The sequence below is a fragment of the Tupaia chinensis genome, unplaced genomic scaffold (genome assembly GCF_000334495.1).
Source record: "Tupaia chinensis unplaced genomic scaffold, TupChi_1.0 Scaffold000132_1, whole genome shotgun sequence".
In the NCBI taxonomy this organism is placed as follows: Eukaryota; Metazoa; Chordata; class Mammalia; order Scandentia; family Tupaiidae; genus Tupaia; species Tupaia belangeri.
In genome coordinates this window covers 3,707,098-3,727,537 of record NW_006159601.1, presented here as the reverse complement: position 1 = coordinate 3,727,537, position 20,440 = coordinate 3,707,098, and the positions used below count along the sequence as shown (strand labels likewise).

The following is a 20,440-nucleotide window of genomic DNA, read 5'->3' as shown; positions in this document are numbered from 1 at the left end:
TAGGGAAGGAACCAAGTTTTCATTTTTCTACATAGCTGGCCAATTGTCCTGGCACCAGGTGTTAAACAATTTTACTTTTACTCTGTGGCCTGTCTGAACATAGGAATGAAGAAAATGGATTTGTTTCATTCGAAGAGGCTCAATGCTGCAGTAGTTTTCCCCATATGCTTTACCAAGTCTTTTGCTCCAGGGTACCTAAGAGCCACTAGAGGAAGATGTCAAAAATGCAGATGCCTGGGCCCACTTGAGATCACTAAATCAGAATCTATGAGTGGGGAGTCCAGGAATCTGTATTTTAAACAAATATCTCAAAGCGAGTTTGATTTAAGTGACTCAGAGATCACACTGAGAAATCACATCCTGAATAACAGTTTTCCCTTCTCTGTATCGATACTTTACATCACTCAGGAACACAGCTTAAAATATTTCACCACACCCCCATTTTTTTTTTTTTTTGAGAGATTTTTTATATAGGGCACATGTGCTTACTGGAGAGACAGAAATCACTCCCCCTGGGGGGAGGGGGGAGGCCAGGCTGCAATCCCTTCTCCTCCATTCTTCTCCTGGAATTTTGGGCATGTACGCACACACACCTAAGTGTGAGTTTCAAGCCACCAGGTTCAAGACTTGAACTGTGGTTAACCACGTGGGAGTTCAGCGCCTTAACCACCACATCGTCCACTGGTCCCCTACACATGCTTTTCCACACACGTATTCTTACTCCATATGTTAAAGGACCCTAACCTACTCCTTTAATAAAAATGAGAAGAATCCCAATCTTTAATCATCTGTGATTGTAGTTGACACTTTAATTCCCCGAAGGATGACAGATTATATTTGTTAGGCTGCTTGAAATGAAATAGAGAGGGTCCAGAGAGCCTAGAGATCCATAGTCCATGCCGGGTTTCTGCTCAATTTGACCATAATGCATATTTCATGCTATTAACACCTCTCTGTACCATTTTGCTGTTTCATGCAGAATCTATGCTGTTTACTCTGGCTGGTGACCTAGAAGGAGTTTCGCAATTTGGAAGACAATTTAATAATAATCCACTAAAAGCATCTACCTTGGTAGTGTTTTTTATTGCTGCTGTCAGCAGGCACTTCCCACGGGAGGGTCTAGGTGCCCTATGATCTAAGCCCCTTTCTTGGGATATCCAGACTCCTTGGCACCATGGGGCACAGGCAGCCTTTCATGTTTTAGAAGCAGGAAGATTGGGTTTCTTCTACATGCACCAGAATGGAGAGAAGACAATGTGGATGAGTTGCTGGTGGTAACAAAGGCTTATCTACTCATTTCAAACATCCAAGGGGCCAAGAAGGAACAATTCTTAATGCAAAAACACAGGAGCTTCATGTAGGGGAAAGGGTATAAAACTACATGAGACCCCAAACATCTTGCCGAGGGTATTTATTTTTTGACTTGAAGAGAGTCGCTATTTCCTTTTTCATTTTGAAGTGTACTCTTAGATTCATACAGCAATGGCTCTGTCAGAATAGCACGCCAAATATATGCACACCATTAAGAGACATCTATTTTTCTTGTTGCATTATTTTCAGGCAAATTCCAGACCCCCAAATCAGAATAACAGAAAATCTAACCTTAAATAAATGCCTCTTAATCTAATTTCTGGAAACCAAGTGTTATCACTTTCAGAGCTTTTTCATTGACTTTAGATGGGCAATCTGATCCTTTTCATTGATGAAGAGGGTTGCCCTGTCTTTTCATAGGTTTCTAGGGAAATGAAATGTCTAATTCTTGTCTTTGGCTTGAGTGCTATTAGCTCAGACAAGTAAGGCAGAGGGGCAAAGAGTGACTCATGTGGACAAATATGACCAGTTGTTGGGAAACTGGGAGGAAATCCCAGGAAAAGGATAATCTTTCTAACAGGTGCATTTCTCTCTGACTTATCTCTTGGGTCTCTCTTGGGAAATGCTTTGCTGTGTGTTTGCCTGGTGTTGACAACACTGAGTCCACCTCCCTAGTCACAGATAAAATAGAGTTGTTTATTATTAACCTCTTGGACTTTGCACAGACACCTGCTTATGCAATTTAGCGATCCCTGGTGGCCAGAAACCCCTGAGGGATGAACTGTCTTCACATCTACAATGCAAATACCGAGTTCGGGGCTCAGGTCACCTGTACTCACAATTTTCTAAGGCTAAGGTAGATTTTTTGTCAAAGAATTAATTAATTAATTATTATTGTTATTATTAATTAATTTGCTATAGGGCATTTGTGCTTACCAGAGAGAGAGAGAGAGAGAGAAAGCAAGTTGCCAGGTCCAGAGCTTGAACCACAGTCAGACATGTGGGAGTCCAGTGCCTTAAATACCACGAAACCTGCTGGCCTTGCTAAGGTAGATTTTAAAGTGGTTACAGTACACATTCCCTCTGCTTATACATTCAGAACAATAGTTGAGTACAAAAATGGAAATCCAGATGGCATTAATGAAGTCTTGAAGACATAAATATTTGACTATGATCTGTATTTATTACCTTTTTTTTAAGAATTATTTTATTGGGACCAGTAGTTGGCATAATGGCTATGTTGCTGGACTCCCATGTAGTCAACCACAGTTTGAGTCCCAGACCCGGTGGCTTAAACTCACTCTGGGCATGTATGTGTGCCCAAAATCCCGAGAGGAGAATGGAGGAGAAGGAATTGCGACATGGCCATCCCCCTAGGGGGTGATTTCTTGCTTTCTCTCTGTCTTTCTGGTGAATGGCATGCACCCTATAGGGAAATGACTCCCCCCTATAGAAAAAACAACCCCAAAAAAAAAAAAAAAAAGAACTATTTTATGTATTTATTTATTTATTCAAATTTGACCAGAGAGGGACAGAGTGAAAGAGAAAGAAAGAGAGACAGAGACAGAGAATGAGAAAGCAAGCCACCAGGTCTGGGACTTGAACCATGATCCACCATGTGGGAGTCCAGTGCCCTTAACCACCACACCCCATACTGGTCCTGTGTTTTTATTATCTTTTAAAGAGAGAGAGCATTAGAAAGATGCAGAGGCAGGACCAGCAGTTAGCGTAATGGCTATGTTGCTGGACTCCCATGTAGTCGACCGCAGTTCGTGTTCTAGATCCAGTGGCTTAAAATTCACGCCAAGCGCGCGTGTGCATGCGTGCCCAAGATCCCAAGAGGAGAATGGAGAAGAAGGGATTGAGGCATGGCCATCCCCCCTGGGGGTATTTCTCGCTTTCTATCTCTCTGTCTGGTGAACGTGCACGCTCTATAGCAGAAACCTCTCTAAAAAAAAAAAGAAAGATGCAGAGGCAAGACTGGAACTTGGGTATGAGTGATTCCAAAGTCTATATTCTTATCACTAAACTACATTGATCTCCTTGGGAATTATAGAAAAATTCCATGCAATTTATTGTTTAAAAAATTAACCAGATCATCTACAGAAAATATCCTTTTTTTTTCTTAAATAATTATTTAGTTTTATTTATTATTATTATATTCTTGTTTGATCAGAGAGAGACACAGAGGGAAAGTGAGAAAGCAAGGCACTAGGCCTGGGACTGAAACTGCGGTTGGCCATGTGGAAGTCCAGCACCCTTAACTATCACGCCACCTGCTGGGCCCCAAAAGTGCCCTTCTTATACAAGGCTTGGCTACATATATAAAGGGTTAAAATTTTTTTTCCCTGGGAATTTTTGCTATAGGATAAGTGTGCTTGCCAGAGAGACAGAAAGAGACAGAGAGACAGAAAATGAGAAATTACCCCCCAGAGGGGATGGCCATTCCATAATCCCTTCTCCTTGGGGGATTTTGGGCACATATGCATATGCACCTGGAGTGAGTCCTAAGCTGCTGGGCCCAGTCATCAAATGCTGTGGACTACATAGGAACCCAGCAATGTAACCATTACACCATCCACTGGTCCCAAGGGTTCAAATTTTACTCACGGTGTTAAATGTAAGATTGTTGAAATTAATGAGTACCAGGGGCCTGTTGATAATTAGATAACAGTGGGATTTTGTCCCCATTGATAACTAATTAGTTAACCAGTCTGTTAGAAAGATAGCAAAATATATCCTTTCCCTGCTCTTTGGGGATATTTGGAGTAAGTATGAAGCCATCCAACTATATTCCTAGTATAAAGACGTAGTAGATTTTCCCTGTTAATATAGAAGTAAGTTTTGTAAGCCAAATATTCTACAAAAAAAAAACCCCAAAACCAAAACTAAAACAACTTTCCTTGACTCACAACCTCCTTTAGCCACTACCCTGTTTCTTTTCCATTCACAATGTAACTTCTACAGAGGCTACATGATTGCCTTTAAAAAAAAAACGACCAGAGGAGAGGGGTGTGCTTGCCAGAGCCAGACATGGAGGGGCAGGAGACGAAGAACCCATAGGGTGTGATCATGCAGCAATCCCTTCTCCATTTCTCCGTCCTTTTGGTATTTGGAATTTTGGGTCCACACTCACACTGGTCTGGTGTGTTTTTCAAGCCACCAGGGCAGGGATTCGAACTGCAATCAACCATTAGGAATCTGGCTTCCTTAACCACTAGGCTACTGGGCTAGCCTGTGATCATCATCTGGACTCTTTCCTGCCACTTTCTTCTTCTTCTTCTTTTTTTAGATTTGTGCCATACAGAGAGAGGCAGAAAGTAAGAAATCACCCCCTGAGGAGGGCAGCCACATGGCAATCCCTATTCCTCCAGTCTCCTCTCAGGATTTTGTGCATACCTGTGTATGTGCTGAGCATGATTTTCAAGCCACTGGGTCTGGGACTCAAACCACAGTCACCCATGTGGAAGTTCAGTGCCTTAATTACCATGTGGCCTGCTGGCCTCTTCCTGCCACTTTTAGTTTCCTCAATCCACTCTGTAGGGGCTTCCTATCTTCATTCTCGGACTCACCCTCTCACACTGCTAAATCTGAAGGGTGCTCCTCATCTTCATTTTTCTCAAATCCAAAGCAGCGCTAGTTCACTATCCCTTCTTGAAGCACTTTTATTTCCGACTAGAATTTTTCTCCTAGTTTACTGGATCTGTGTGTGTGTGTGTGTTCCCTTCTTTTTTGCTGTCGGTCCAACCTCTAAATTTTGGCAAGTTCAAGAATTTGAAAGCTTATTCCGAGACCACCTTTCTTTTATTCTTTTTTTTTTAAAAAATTTGCTACAGAGTGTGTGAACTCACTGGAGACAGAGAGGGAGAGGGAAAGTGAGAGATCACCCCTTTCCAGTGGGAGGGTTGTGGGAAATGGCCACACCACAATCCCTTCTCCTCCTTTCTCCTCTTGGGATTTTGGGCATGAATACACACATACCCAGGGTGTTTCTCAAGTTGCCGAGTCTGGGACTAGAACTGTGCAGTTCGCCATGTGAGATCCAGCCACCTTAACCACCACACTACCTGCTGGCCTAAAACATGAACATTATATTAACACAGTGCTCTATGATAGTGACATACAAGGGGAGGTTTGGAGTTTGCATTCAGGGATCTCTGTGAACATGATGAGCATGCGTGTGCCCAGGATCTAGGCCTGGCTACACTGGGGTAGATCGTGACTTGACGCTTTTGGGAGGGTCTGTCTCTCTCTCTCATGGAAGAAAGAAAGAAATAACCTTTTTACATAAAAAGAACATACTACTACTATTCACCCAAGTGCTCAGACTATAAATCTGAGTCATCCTAGAGTTTTCTGTCTCGCACTCATCACAGCTAATCCTTCAGCAAATCCTGTTGACTTTACTTTCACACTTAAATCCATCCACTTCTCCCCATTTCTTTGGTTCTCACTCTCATATAAGCTACCATCTCTTTCCTGGACCATTGCAGAGACCTCACTGGTTTCCTTACTTCCACCATTGACTCCTACTGAAATTCACTTCCCCACAAACAGTTCAAGTTATCTCTTTAAAAAGTAAATAAGCTCTTGTCACTCCCCCATTAAGAAAATTCTAATGGACCACTTCCTGTAATGCCTAACTAACTCCTATCAGACCAAACCTCACACAGATAACAACTGTAAACTCTGAAAAACTAGATAAACAATTACCTGGAGGGACTGGAGAGTGACCAAAAGCAGAAACAATTGGGAAGGAGTGTACATTTGAAAAATGAGATAGAGGAAAGGGGAGGAGGGGAGGGTGCCCAGAATGCTAAGTAATTCTGCCTAAAATTTTGGTTGATCTCTGAATTATGTGTGCATAAGGTAGTCTCTATGCATGGCAAAATAAGCATTACAGAACTCAAAAATCTATCAGCTGCTACCCACTGCAGGGAAAACAGAACTTGAAGTTGTGAAGTCAATTGAAGTCAGCCAAGTTGCTACAATAAGAAGATAATAACAAACAGTATTTGGAGGGACCAGCCGTTGGCGTAATGGTTATGTCGCTGGACTCCCACGTAGTCGACCTTGGTTCTAGTCCCGGACCTGGTGGCTTAAACTCACGCCAGGCACATGTGTGTGCGTGCCCAAGATCCTGAGAGGAGAATGGAGTAGAGGAGAAGAGATTGCAGTGTGGCCATCCCCCCTGGGGGGTGATTTCTTACTTTCTATCTCTGTCTCTCTCTGTCTTTCTAGCGAGCGCATGCACTCTAGAGCCCAGAGGCTCTATATAATATCATTGTTACTGTCCAAAACCCAACCCAAAATTACCAGACATATGAGAAACAAGATAATGTGACTTCATTCAAGATAGTCTTTGGATACTCAGCACTAGATGAAGATTTGTTGAATGTAACCTGCAAAGTTTCTTTTTTTGTTGTTGTTGTTGTTGTTTTAGTTTGCCTGAGAGTGCATGTACTTGTTAGAGAGAGACAGAGAAAGGGAGAGAGAAATAAGGAAAGTGAGAAAGCACTCCACTACTAAGGTCTGGTCATGCCATAATTTTGTATCTTCCATCTCTCCCTCCTTTTTGGGATTTTGGGCACACACACACATGCCTAGCATGACTTTCAGGCCACTGGGTGCAGGACTCAAACCACATGACTGGCCATGTGAGACCCAGATGCCTTAATCTACCACGCCATGGGCTGACCCAGACAAAGATGTTAAAGCAACTCTTATAATTGTGTTCACATGCATAAAAGAAACTATACTCATACTCACAATAAATGATTAAAGGAAAATCTCAGAAAAGAAAGAGAAACTATCAAAAGAACCAAATGGACATTCTGGAACTAGAAAACACGGTATCTGAAAAAAATTCACTGAATGAGTTTAACAGAAGACTGGAGATAATGAAAGAGTACATAAACATGAAGATAGATTGATAGTAATTATCCAAGGAGAATAATAGTGAGGAAAAAGAGTTCTTTTAAAAAAATTCAATTATTTAATTAGGTTCTTGACAATAAATTTAGAACACCAATTTGTGAGGATAAACTCCATTTGCAAGTGCAACCATGGATCGCAGGTAGCCCTGGAGCTGAGGCACAGCTTTGACTTTGGGTAAAATTTGCAAGTCCACAGCTTTCTGATCAACCTTGCACTGCTCTGTAATCTCATATTCCTCCTTCTCTGTGTCAAAGATCTCACTTTCCTGGTGTGTGGGCTTCTGCAGTTTCTTTTTCTTGAAGTAAACATCAGTGAGGTGTTTTGGGATTTTTATTATGCTAATATCAATTTTTGTGGAGGTGGCAATGACAAATTTCTGGTGTGTTCTACGCAGTAGAACTTGAGGCCCAGAGGCTCAGTCTTAGGTAGTGAGCCACTGCTCAGCTGCTTCAGGAAAACCACTCCCTTGTCTCTGTGGTGTCCAGTGAGGACGATCGGAATGGTCCCCAAAGTGATGCTAGTTCGCAGCTTTCTCATATGCTGACTGAAGTGTTTCTGCCATGGCTCAACAGCTTCCGAGGCACATCTTCAGTAGGATAATACTCATTTTGTGCAGTTTAACCACCCGGGTACCACCATTCTTGTCCCTACCAACTGGTTTTATGACAGTGGCAAGAACCTTCTCCTTTTTCTTTTCAATCATAGATTTAGTGACTGAGTACTGCCTCTCGTACATGGCCTTCCTGGAATACACAGCAGATTGGGAGTATCTGCTGATCCTCTAGAATAGGACTGGGTTTTGGCTGCAATGGGGCTTCCCCTTCTTCGGGTTTTTAGCCTTGGGGGCGGGGGTCACCCTTTTTAACCTTGCCACTGGCATCAGCCTTCTTGCCTTCGGGTTTCGTCTCCTTAGTATCGTGCTTCTCAAGCGTTTCTCAGCTTTTTCACCTGCCATCTTGTTAGTGGGAAAGAACAAAAAAGATTTTTTTTTAATAGCCCAGCTGTGGTGGTGTAGGTGGTAGTGCACCATGCTACAGTGCTGGAGCCACAGAGAGAGCCAGAGGTTCAGATCTTGAGTTGACTTGAAACATGCTGGGCTCAGCCTGCCCGTGGTTCTGACTGGTTGAAAGACTGGTGGGGGGAATCACAGCATAACAAAATCACTTTTGAGGATACACCTCTCTCTCTCAAGAAATAAATAGAGGGACCAGCAGTTAGCATAATGGCTGTTGCTGGAATCCCATGTAGTCGACCACGGTTTGCATCCCAGACCCGGTGGCTTAAAACTCACACTGGGCACGTATGCGTGCGTGCCCAAGATCCGGAGAGGAGAATGGAGGAGAAGGGATTGCGGCGTGGCCATCCCCCCTGGGGGGTGATTTCTCGCTTTCTGTCTCTCTGTCTTTCTATGTCTGTCTGGCGAGCGCACGTGCCTTATAGCAAAAACCTCTCCAAAAAGAAAGAAAGAAAGAAAGAAATAGACATAAAAAAGTGAATAGAGCTTCATGAATCTGTGAATAATATTAAAAGGTCTAGTATACATACAACTGGAGTCCCAGAAGTAGAGGAAAGAAAGGACTAGGAAAAAAAAGTAAAGAAATAAGGGCTCATATTTACTGAAAGTCATTCATTAAATAATTTATGAAATCCAGTGAGCCCCGAGTAGAATGAACACAAAGAAGACTGTGTATAGGCAAAGCCGAATCAGTTTGTATACAAGCAAAGATAAAGAATAAATCTTGAAAGCAGACAGAGAAATTAAAGAAATAACAGTAGAGTTTACTATCTATAGAGGCACTAAAACAGTGGGCCAGTAACTGTAAAGTACTGAAATAAAAAGCACAATCTGTCCATCCTGGATCCTACTGAAGCTCATATTCACTCAAGAATGAAGTGAGGTGAGAGTCAGGGGGCATTTTCAGATAAGCACAACTGAAGAGATTTTATTGTTTGCTGATGGCACTACAGGAAGTGTTAAATGAAGTTCTTCAGGCTGAAGGGAAATTATGCCAGAGGAAAATTTGGATCTTCAGGAAGGAATGAATAGCACTGGAAATGGTAAATATGTATATAAATAGGAAAGGCTTTTTTTTCTTTCTAATTCCTTTCAAATCCATGTGACTATTTAAAGGAACATTATAGTGTGTTTTGGGGTTTATTAATAGCTAACATTTACAAAAGTTACACTAGAAAGAATAAGCATGGTCCAGCTGGTGGCATAGTGGTTAAGGCAGCTGGATCCCATGTGGATGACCAAGCTGTTCGACTCCCAAACCTGGCAGCTTGAAAAATATGATGTGTTTTTCCATGTGGCCATCCTCCCTAAGAGGTGATTTCTCAATTTCTCTCTAGTGAGTACATGTGCCCTACAGCAAACTAAGAAAAAAAAAAAAAGGGAACCAGCAGTTAGCGTAATGGCTATGTTGCTGGACTCCCATGTAGTCAACCGCGGTTCGCTTCCCGGACCCAGGGGCTTAAAACTCATGCCAGGCACGTGTGCGTGCGTGCCCAAGATCCGGAGAGGAGAATGGAGGAGAAGGGGGTTGCGGCGTGACCGTCCCCCCGGGGGGTGGTTTCTCTCTTTCTGTTCTATGTCTCTGTCTGTCTGGCGAGTGCACGCACCCTATAGCGAAAATCTCACCAAAAAAGAAAAAAAAAAATGGATAAGAATGGGACCAGCAGTGGCATGGAGTTTAAGATGGCTGGCTTCCACATGGCAGACACCGGCTTGAGTCCCGGACCTGATGGCTTGAAAACACACTGTAGGCTGTAGAATGGAGTGGCCAGTGTTCTGCAGAGTAACACACCTATGTTTTATTGTGACTACCATGATCCCTACCTCAGCCTCGGCTCTCCACCTATTAGAAAGACACACTAAGGTTCTGAGAAATGGAAAGAATGTGAAAGACGACCATCAGAAATGGATGGAAGAGCAGGCTCAGAGCCCGATCGACAAAACAACAGCTGCGTTTCCAAGGGAGAGACCATCTACTCCATTTTCTATTCCTCCTCCTACAGGGGTGATGATCTCACCTCCCTGCTGTCTCCTAGGTCCTCCTCACACTGGCAGGATGCCAGCACCCCATAAGGGGGACCCTCCCATGATGCCAGTGATGGGCCCTCCTCCTCCTGGGATAACACTAGTAGAACACACTCCTGGAATGAGGCCATGGGGGGTGGGGGGACATGCCTCTGATGCGTGGGCCCTTAATGATGAGACCACTTGCCCATCCCATGATGGTGCCCACTAAGCCAGGACTGACTCTGCCAGACAGATGAAGATAGACGGGAGGCCTCTTTATGTCAATTTTATATTGGCTTACTCTACTTCACCAGGGGATCACAGTGCTGTGATCCTGGGTGTTTTCTAACAGCATGACAAAGATGACTTTCTCCTCCTTCCTATTAAAAAAAAATAGTTTTGGAGGAGAGAGACAAAAAAGTATAGTTTTCATTTGTATGGGGAAACCTGAAAATAAAATAGTCAACTCTTTTAATTAAAAGAAAGAGAGAAAGAAAAACACATAGGACACATGTTCATGTGTGCCCCAAATCCTTTTTTTAAATTTAATTTTATTTATTACCATAATCTTTTTTATATTATGTTAAATCACATATATCTTTACAGTGTATTGTATTTCTTTTTCTAGCATGATTACCATGCATATCAGTCAAGACAAAGACATTACTATCCACATCATCATCAAATAGCTTTTCATCATTTTTTTCAGATTATTATTATGATTGTTTATTCTCATTATTTTTTTTTAAATATTCAATCACTATATGTCATTTGGCTTGTATAAAGAATTTGCTCAACATAAAATATTTCTGAACAGTCCAGTTGAGAATACTATACATGTTATCATCAACAGATATTAAACCATTTCTGTGTCCCATTAATACCATGCCTCGCTATTAGTTCTTTTGTTATCTTTCTCTATACTCTTTTCTTCTACCCCCCCATTCCACACTGTCTTCAGCATCCATAACTATTTTCTCTGCTTTTATGTCCTCCAGTATTTTGATCTCTACCATAAAGTGTGGATAGTCGGTATATATTAAGCGGATACATACTATATCTTTCTTTCATAGCCTGGCTTTCTTCACTCAGAAATAGATCCTCTATATTTGACCACTTTCTATCGAATGCTAGGGTCTTGTTTTTTATGGCTGAGTAGTAGTCCACAGAGTATATGTGCCACACTTTTTCTATCCATTCATTTGTTTGTGGACATTTGGGTTGGTTCCATGTCTTAGCAATCATGAATAATGCTGAAATAAACATTGATGTGCAAGCACTTTTCCAACTAAGCATTCTCCTGTCCTTTGGGTAGGTACCCAGAAGTGGGATTGCTGGATCCAATGGTAGTTCTATTTGTAGATCTTGGAGGCGCCTCCATATTGTTTTCCATGGTATATAATCAAAATCCTGAAAGGAGAATAGAGGGAGAAGGAATTGTGGCATGGCCACTCCTCCCCACCCCCCGGGGAGATTTCTCTCTTTCCTTCTCTCTCTCTCTCTCTCTCCATTTCACTCTGGCTAGTGCACGTGCCCTATAGCAAACTAAAAAAAAGAAGGAGGAGGAGGAGATGAAGAAAATAGGCCTATAGAGTTGTAAGGTTTTTAAATTTTTGTGATATGATATAATACTATATAAAATGTTAAATATGTGTATTGTCTATACAGCCACTGCTAAACACACACACACACATACACATAAAGAAGTATAACTTAAAATTAATCAATAAATTACAATGGAATTCTAAAAAAAGTCTCATTAACCCAAGAGAAAACAGGACAAGGACAAAATCTGGGAAGATGGCAAGAAAACAAAACAGGGACCAGGAGTTAGCATAATGGCTATGTCTCTGAAATCCCATGTAGTTGACTGCGGTTTGCGTCCTGGACCCGGTGGCTTAAAACTCACGCCTGGCGCGTGTGCGTGTGTGCCCAAGATCCTGAGAGGAGAATGGAGGAGAAGGGATTGCAGTGTGGCCATCCCCCCTGGGGGGTGATTTCTCGCTTTCTGTCTCTCTGTCTTTCTCTGTCTGTCTGGCAAGTGCACGCTCCCTATAGCAAAAACCTCTCCAAAAACAAAACAAAACAAAATAAAACATTGGGACTAAATCCAACCATATCCAAATAATTTTGTTAAATATAAATGAATTCAAGGTAAAAGTGATTGAGGGACCAGCTGGTGGCACAGTAGTTGGGGCTCTAGCCTCCCACATGGGTGACCCTGGTTCAAGTCTTGGACTTGGTGGCTTGGGAATCATGCCAGGCCCATTTGTGTGGTGCCCAGAGTCCTGAGAGAAGAATAGAGGACAACAGACTGTGGCGTGGCCATCTCCCATGGGGAATGATTTCTCTTTCTTTCTCTCTTTCTATTCCTGGCGAGCACACAAGTCCTATGGCAAAAAACTTAAAAAAAAAAAAAAAAAAGAAAAAAGAAAGAAAGGCAGACAAAACTGATAAAAATACAAGATTTTTATTGTATTCAATTGTATGCTATCTATAAGTAAGCCATTTTAAGTACAACGACATTAAAAATCAATGGATAGACATATACCACCCAAATAATAAGCATAAGGTGGCTAGATTGGCTACATTAATATCAGATAGAATAAATTGTTAGATAAAGAAATCAAGAGAGCCATCATAATGATAAAATGGTCAATTCTTAACTGAGCAGTCTTTAATATCCATGGTCTTAATTAGAGAACTTGAAAACATATAAAGCAAAAATTGACAGATTATAGGGAGAAACAGACATATCCACTGTCATTGTGGGAAAATTTAACACTTCCTTCCGAGATGACAGAACTCAGATACAAATTTAAGTAAAACCATAGAAGACATGACCAGCACTCTCAATCACCTTGATGTAATTAATATTTAGGCCACAGTATCCAGTAACCGAGAAGTATATATTTTTTCCAAGTGCATATGGTACACACATCAACATAAATGATATCCTGGGCCATAAACCAAGTCCTGATAAATTCATAAGGTCTAAAATGATAGAGAGTATATTTGCTGATCTCAGTGGAATTGAATTAGAAATTTAAAGCAGTAGCATATCTATAAAAACCTCAAATATTTGAAAATGAACCCATTTACTGGCTCTTTCTTTAATCACTCAAATCTCAGCCTGTTTTACCTCCTCAACGAGGTCTTCCAGGACTGCTGACTTTAGGTCAACTTCCCCGTCAAGTCCTCCTACGTCAGTCTGCTTTTGTTGTAGTGCCACCTGCACTATCAGATATTGTTACTGTTTCTCCACTGGTTTAGCTGTTTCCTAGCAAGTTGGTTCTGAGAGGCTATCACCCTTGTCTCAGTTGTTCACTGCTAGAGTGATCGTTGAGGCACAGTAAACGTTCCATAGGAATTCTTGGATGAACAAAGAGTAAATCTGAGTCATCGATGATGACATCACCACCACTAATAATAAAAATACTATCCTAGGAGTGTTATCACGACTCGAGCGCTTTAAACGCCCTATCTCATTTACTCCTTACAGGTGCCTGGGCAGTAGTTACTTCTGCTATTGCCATCTTTCAGAGGAGGGACTGAGATACGCAGATTAAATATGGGAACTGATGTCGCTTGGCAAGGTAAGGGGATAAGCCGGGATTCCAACTCAGGTTCTCTGATTCCAGAGCATTTGACCTGAGCAGCTAGTAGGAAATCTGTGAGGGACGAAAGGAAGACTGGCGGTTGTGTATGTGCATTTGTAAACGAGCTCTCATAGCTTTGTCTAGTCTTGTCCTCTGTTTCAAAGTAACAACTGACTTAACTAAAAATATGGAAGACTCTTCTCCGTTTTCAAGTCAGTGGTGGTGGTTTTTGCTCTGTGTTTTGGTGTCTCCAGCACTAATAACGGCAGCATTTTAAACCACAGAGAAAGGATAGACTTGTCAACACATGGTATTGACACAACGGATAAATATTTAGAAAATAAAAGTCGAGTCCTACTTTACATAATAATCCGAACAAATTCTAAAAGAATGAAAGATTGAAATTTAATTTGTGAAACCATACACAAATACATTAGGAGAAAATGTGGGTGAATATTTAGGTGTGGATAGGGGTGGCCTTTCTAAGTGTGGTAGGATATCCTAGTTGCACCTGAACTGAGGGGTCAGCAGGTGGCATGGTAGGAAGGATGCTGGTCCCACATGGCTGACCACAGTGTGAGTCCTGGACCTGGTGGCTTGAAAATCACTCTGGGCCCTTGTGTGTGCATGCCTAAAGTCCCTGGAAGAGAATGGAGGAGAAGGGATTGTGGCATGGTCATCCCATCCGGTGGGTGGATTCTCACTTATTAACTCTCTAGCAAGGACACAGGCCCCACGGGGAAAACCTAAACCAAAACAAAACCTGAACCAGAATTTGAATGTCTTTCGGTGATCTTGTGGCCAGTGCAGAAGTGCAGCAAAGGATCTGGAGGGCTAGGAAGTCATTCCTTCATCTGTCTTTGGTTCAGCCTCTCCCATTGCCTTCGCAGCTATTCAGCCTTCTTCAGTCTTAGCAGATGATTCATTCCTGTGTCCAGAGGAAAAAGAGATCAGGGGTTTTAAACTATGACACGGTGAATCCCATCATTCATCTTTTTTCTCTTGGGTTTCAGAGAAAGTAGTGTTCATCTTGTCCTAAATGAATCTCTCTGTGAATACTATTTATTAATGTATGGTGAGAAGTATTGCTATCAAGCACACAGGAATGCGATGCATTCTCTCCCTTAAAGACAGTGACGTGGAACCATGGTAATCTCCAGGTCTTCTTGTGGACTAAGATCTACTCCAGCAGGGGATGTGAATTGGATGATCTTTATTCATATGTTTATTTAAAAATGTTTGCTATAGGATGTGTGCACTCACTGGAGAGAGACAGAAAGAGAGAAATAGTGACTCTCAGAGACATTTTTGCTACAAGGTGCAGGCACTAGCCAGACAGACAGAAAGTGAGAAATCACCCCTCGGGGAGATAGCCATGTCCAATCCCTTCTCCTCCATTCTCTTCTCGGGATTTTGGGCACACATGCGCACACACCTGGTGTGAGTTTCAAGTCACTGGGTCTGGGACTTGAGCTGCAGTTGACTACATAGAAGTCCAGCCACATAACCATTATGCTATCTGTTGGTCCCAAGAGACAGTAACTCTCAACAGGGTCTTCACACCATGGTTGACATGTTTCGGCTGATCTGGATGGTGGGCACATGTACACACCCTGCATACTTAGGGAGTGCCAGGTTGCAGAACCAGGCCCTATCCTTGTGGGTCTAGTTGCTTTACCACTGTGCCACTACCTGCCCCACTCCTAGTATTTCTTTGATAATTTTGTTATTCAAGTGTTCATTCCTAAATGCTATAACTTTGTTTTTCTCACTTAAAAAAAAAAGCTTATACGACTACAGATTCCTTGCCATTCTTTTCTTTTCCTTACAATTTATCTGTTGAAAAATTTGAGGTATTTGATCTGTAGCAACTCACTGTCTGAATTTGGTCGATTGTAATCCCATGGTACATTTCAGCATGTGTCCCTGCAAATTGGGCTTTATTGGACTTCTGCTCAATCTCTTTGGCAAGACCCTAAGTGAGACTGTAATCCTTATTTATTTACTTATTAGGGTCCCCCCACCCCCAATAGGGCATGAGTGCTCATTAGAGAGACGGAGAGAGTCAGAAAGGGAAAGTGAGGAATCACCCTCTATGGGAGATGGTCATGTTGTAATCTCTTCTCGTCCATTCTCAGGAGTTTGGGAATGCATACTCGTACGCCCAACATAATTTCAAGCTGCCAGGTCCAGGACTTGAACCACAGTCAGCCATGTAGAAGTCCAGCACCTTAACCACTTCGCCATCTACTGGCCCTGGGACTATAATCCTTTATTGGGAGATACATGATGTCCAATTGTTTTCTTTTTAAAAATTTTTTTTATTTGTCCTTAAATTTTTTTTTTTTAAATTTTAAATTTGCTATGGGGCATGCATGAGAAAGAGAAAGTAAGAAAGTGAGCAGCCAGGTCTAGGACTGGAACCACGATTGGCCACATGGGAGTCCAACGTCCCCAACCATCACAGCACCCACTGGCCCCCAGACTGGTTATTTTTTCAGAATGTTAGTATTCGTTCATACACATTTGTCTAGATTTGGATACATTGGGGTTATAGATTAGTGATACTCTAGCTCCTTTTTTATTTTTCATTTACTCACTGGAATACTTTTGTTATGAAGAGGTGCTTTACTTGGTGAATTATTTCCTTACAAAGAGGCACAGTTGGAAATTCTGAAAAATGCTTTTTGAATTTACCAAGTTTTGAAAATAGTCTGTCACCATCAAAAGGAAACTTTTTAAGGTAACTCTGAACGCGTGGAAGTGTCTCCTCCTTAGGAGGTGAGCCAGGTTGTTCACCAAGCTGCCAAACCTCCAGAGTCACACGCTGTCATTTCTACAGCATTTCATTGTTGAAAGCAAGTTACAAGGTCAGCCCAGACACGAAGAATGGAAGGATAGACTCCAGCTCTTGATGGGAGGCGCGCCAAAGGATTTGTCACCGTATTTAATCAGGGATATCTGGTTTAGCTGTGTCCACCATGCTTCCCCCATGTTTTGCTACCAATAGAGTCATACAGATTCAAGTACTATACCACCACCAGTGTCTTGTAGGAAGCCTCCCTCTGAATCTTCTTTTTAAAGAATTATTTATTTATTTTTATTTATTCATTTTTTAAAATTTGACTGGAGACACAAACACACACGGAGAGAGAGAGAAAGAGATAGAGAGAGAGAGAAAGAACGCGCAGGCGAGAGAGGGAAAGTGAGAAAGCAAGCCACCAGTGAGAAAGGAAGTCATCCTAACCAGTTAACCAGTTGACTATGTGGGAGTGTCCAGCACCTTAACTACCATGGCACAGGCCGGTCCCTGAATTATTCTTTTTTAAAAAATTATTTACTGGGGCCAGCTGGTGGTGTAGCGGTGAAGGGCACTGGGCTCCCACAGGGCCGACTGTGGTTCGAGTCCCAGACCTAGCAGCTTGCTTTCTTGCCTTCTCTTTCTCTTTCTCTATGTCCCTCTCTGGTTAAATTAAAACATAAATAGCGCACACACCTGGTGTGAGTTTCAAGTCACTGGGTCTGGGACTTGAGCTGCAGTTGACTACATAGAAGTCCAGCCACATAACCATTATGCTATCTGTTGGTCCCAAGAGACAGTAACTCTCAACAGGGTCTTCACACCATGGTTGACATGTTTCGGCTGATCTGGATGGTGGGCACATGTACACACCCTGCATACTTAGGGAGTGCCAGGTTGCAGAACCAGGCCCTATCCTTGTGGGTCTAGTTGCTTTACCACTGTGCCACTACCTGCCCCACTCCTAGTATTTCTTTGATAATTTTGTTATTCAAGTGTTCATTCCTAAATGCTATAACTTTGTTTTTCTCACTTAAAAAAAAAAGCTTATACGACTACAGATTCCTTGCCATTCTTTTCTTTTCCTTACAATTTATCTGTTGAAAAATTTGAGGTATTTGATCTGTAGCAACTCACTGTCTGAATTTGGTCGATTGTAATCCCATGGTACATTTCAGCATGTGTCCCTGCAAATTGGGCTTTATTGGACTTCTGCTCAATCTCTTTGGCAAGACCCTAAGTGAGACTGTAATCCTTATTTATTTACTTATTAGGGTCCCCCCACCCCCAATAGGGCATGAGTGCTCATTAGAGAGACGGAGAGAGTCAGAAAGGGAAAGTGAGGAATCACCCTCTATGGGAGATGGTCATGTTGTAATCTCTTCTCGTCCATTCTCAGGAGTTTGGGAATGCATACTCGTACGCCCAACATAATTTCAAGCTGCCAGGTCCAGGACTTGAACCACAGTCAGCCATGTAGAAGTCCAGCACCTTAACCACTTCGCCATCTACTGGCCCTGGGACTATAATCCTTTATTGGGAGATACATGATGTCCAATTGTTTTCTTTTTAAAAATTTTTTTTATTTGTCCTTAAATTTTTTTTTTTTAAATTTTAAATTTGCTATGGGGCATGCATGAGAAAGAGAAAGTAAGAAAGTGAGCAGCCAGGTCTAGGACTGGAACCACGATTGGCCACATGGGAGTCCAACGTCCCCAACCATCACAGCACCCACTGGCCCCCAGACTGGTTATTTTTTCAGAATGTTAGTATTCGTTCATACACATTTGTCTAGATTTGGATACATTGGGGTTATAGATTAGTGATACTCTAGCTCCTTTTTTATTTTTCATTTACTCACTGGAATACTTTTGTTATGAAGAGGTGCTTTACTTGGTGAATTATTTCCTTACAAAGAGGCACAGTTGGAAATTCTGAAAAATGCTTTTTGAATTTACCAAGTTTTGAAAATAGTCTGTCACCATCAAAAGGAAACTTTTTAAGGTAACTCTGAACGCGTGGAAGTGTCTCCTCCTTAGGAGGTGAGCCAGGTTGTTCACCAAGCTGCCAAACCTCCAGAGTCACACGCTGTCATTTCTACAGCATTTCATTGTTGAAAGCAAGTTACAAGGTCAGCCCAGACACGAAGAATGGAAGGATAGACTCCAGCTCTTGATGGGAGGCGCGCCAAAGGATTTGTCACCGTATTTAATCAGGGATATCTGGTTTAGCTGTGTCCACCATGCTTCCCCCATGTTTTGCTACCAATAGAGTCATACAGATTCAAGTACTATACCACCACCAGTGTCTTGTAGGAAGCCTCCCTCTGAATCTTCTTTTTAAAGAATTATTTATTTATTTTTATTTATTCATTTTTTAAAATTTGACTGGAGACACAAACACACACGGAGAGAGAGAGAAAGAGATAGAGAGAGAGAGAAAGAACGCGCAGGCGAGAGAGGGAAAGTGAGAAAGCAAGCCACCAGTGAGAAAGGAAGTCATCCTAACCAGTTAACCAGTTGACTATGTGGGAGTGTCCAGCACCTTAACTACCATGGCACAGGCCGGTCCCTGAATTATTCTTTTTTAAAAAATTATTTACTGGGGCCAGCTGGTGGTGTAGCGGTGAAGGGCACTGGGCTCCCACAGGGCCGACTGTGGTTCGAGTCCCAGACCTAGCAGCTTGCTTTCTTGCCTTCTCTTTCTCTTTCTCTATGTCCCTCTCTGGTTCAAGTTTGCTATAGAACACATATGCTCACCAAAGAGAGACTAAGAGAGAGAGAAGGAAAGTGAGATTGCAAGCTACCAGTTCCAGGACTTGAACTATGGTTGACCACGTGGAAGTACAGTGCCTTAATCACCACGCACACCTGCTGGCCCTTCTGAATCATTACTTAATTAACTTACGACTTGCGGAACTTGCCTTAAGTTATCAATAAGGCGTCTAGCAGATGAGGTGGCTCTGACTTCTGTCGTGTTGTCCTTGAATCTGCAGAGCTGGCAGACCCCAAGGCCTCATGACTGCCCTGTCCCTTTCAGTCAGTACCTGCCTATTAACTCCTTCCTGCTGCCTTACCCCCGCTCCAGGCGATGTGTATGCGACTCCCCTCTGAAGGCCCTTCTACCTCCAGACAGATAAAATTCCCAAAATATGTTTACTCTCACCTCCCACCCTGCACCAGCTGTTTGCCAAACAGAGCCTTACCCTGAAACTCAGTGTAGGCTCAGCTGGGACATATTAATGCACTTGGGAAGACCATGCCCATCTGAGATTACATTACTATTTCTCTCTCTATTTTTCTGATAGTTTTGTGTATACTTTTATATCATAAATTTAAACCTTTAATTCATCTAGAATTTGTTTTGGTGTATATCTATCTATCGACACACCTATACATACACATACACACACAAGCCGGGTCATGTGCATGTATGCCTTCCATCTCAAGAGGAGAATGGAGAAGGGATTGCGGTGTGGCTATCACCCATGGAGGGGGTGATTTCTCGCTTTCTCTCTCTCTCTGTCTTTCTGGTGAGTGCATGCGCCCTATAGCAAAGACCTCTCCAAAAAAAAAAAAGAAGAAGAATTTAAGTTTTCTTCTAAATAGTTTGCCAGATATAATTAGACTATTTGCTGAATAAGCTGTCCTTCCCAAGTGATTTGAAATAACATCTTTAGTTTATTTACTAAATTATTAGGTGTACACACATACACAATTCTGTCTGTCTCTAGGCTTTTATTTCCTTTTTTTTTTTTTTTGAGAGGTTTTT

The 20,440-nt window shown here is 42.1% G+C and overlaps 1 long non-coding RNA gene across 2 annotated transcripts in view; it reads left to right on the top strand.

The window, feature by feature from the left end:
- The window catches only part of LOC106734517 (uncharacterized), a 390,280-nt gene that overhangs the window by 155,164 nt on the left and 214,676 nt on the right, over positions 1–20,440 (top strand). For both annotated transcript variants that reach the window (XR_003548790.1, XR_003548791.1), the window contains exon 4: positions 13,773–13,866. This is a non-coding gene — a long non-coding RNA (uncharacterized LOC106734517). The remainder of the gene's footprint in view (positions 1–13,772; positions 13,867–20,440) is intronic.